This window comes from Bison bison, unplaced genomic scaffold (genome assembly GCF_000754665.1).
Source record: "Bison bison bison isolate TAMUID 2011002044 unplaced genomic scaffold, Bison_UMD1.0 scf7180017864109, whole genome shotgun sequence".
Lineage (NCBI taxonomy): Eukaryota > Metazoa > Chordata > Mammalia > Artiodactyla > Bovidae > Bison > Bison bison.
Window position 1 is genome coordinate 275,589 of NW_011494681.1, and position 1,474 is coordinate 277,062.

The following is a 1,474-nucleotide window of genomic DNA, read 5'->3' on the forward strand; positions in this document are numbered from 1 at the left end:
GGAGGCTGTTAAGTTAATTTAACAAGATGCTTTGTGCAGCCAGATACGAATTTCACCTGCCCAGAAGCTTATGCAGAACCGTGACCAGGGCTGACCCAATGAGCTGCGCTTTTCTTCCACTCGAGAATCTTTTGAGACTCACAGAGTGAGAAGTCCGACAACCACGCATACTATTCGGCAAGACGCAACGCAACCTTAAAGGGAGGGTCTTTGCTTTGCTCCAGCAACCAGCCAGAGACAACAAAATGGAAGATCTTTCTCCGAGGGAAAGCAGGCCTCGGATCTGACTCGCGGGGCCTGAGTTAGGGAGGTGACCAAAGAAAGGAAAGGCGAAGGCGCAGCTCCAAGAAGCCGGGTTCATTCAAACCCGGAGGACAGCAAACCCCGCCTCCCCACGCCGCCGCCCGCTCAATCGCCGAGCGCTCCGGGTGTGAGCTCGCCCCGCGGGGAGCGGCTTGAAGCCGAGGAGGCGGCGGCAGAGGTGGTTTGGGCAGCCCTTCGCGGCGGATAGGCCCAGGCAAACAACACCCCTTCCCCCTCCCCCTCGCTCAGTTCAACTCCCACTCGGCCCCGGCCACGCCCTGCTGCCACCGCCCCCTCGGGCAGCTTTCCGCTCCGCGGCCCGGCCTCAGTCGGGGGCGGGAAGGAAGGCGGTGTCTTGGAGGGGCCGTCGCGGCCACCGGAAACTACAAGGGCCGACAGCCTTTGCGGTAGTGCCCCGCCCCACTTCTCCCACCACTCAGCGCGCGTCACCCAGCCGCTCAACCAATGGGGACCGAGCCAGGGAAAAAGGGCGCCCGGGTCCGGATGCGCCTCAGGAAAGCCATGCTCCCTGCGCGGGGGCAGCGGGCAGTTCACCCGTTGTGCCCAGACTTCGGTGGCTCGCGCGCCCCAATGTCCGCTCTTCTCGCCTTTCTTGAATGAGAGCCTTACTTTTTTTCTTTAGTGACAATTCCGAAGGATGCTGCAGCCGGCTTTTGAGGGGAGGGCGCTGGGAAATGAGTAGGGGGCGGGATATCCTGAGACAACAAGTTTGGCTGTATGAAAGGCCTACCGGCAGTGCGCCTGAGCTAGAACGCCGAGAGAACAAGCACCAGAAGAGCCACGGAAGGAAAAGAAACGCTGCCGAAAGAATAACCCCCAGAAAGGGGGTGGAGAGAAGGCGGCCCCAACGCCCCGGCCCCCGGCAGGTCGGCGGCCAATCCGCTGGGGGAAGGGGTGGAGAGTCGGCGGCTCTGGCAGAGAGAGGCCGAGGGGGGTGGGGAGTCGGCCCTGCTTGCGCCGCCCTGGCCCCGCCCCCGGCCCGCACCGCCGCCCGCGCCGTGCGCCGCCGCTGTCAATCAAGGGCGAGTCAGCAGGGCTCGGGCGGAGAGAGGAGCTGCTACGCCACAGCCCAGCGGCGGCCATTCGCGGAAAAAGAGGCAGAGCCTGTGCCAGCTACAGCCTCCTCCGAGCCACCGCGGGCGGGCGGGAC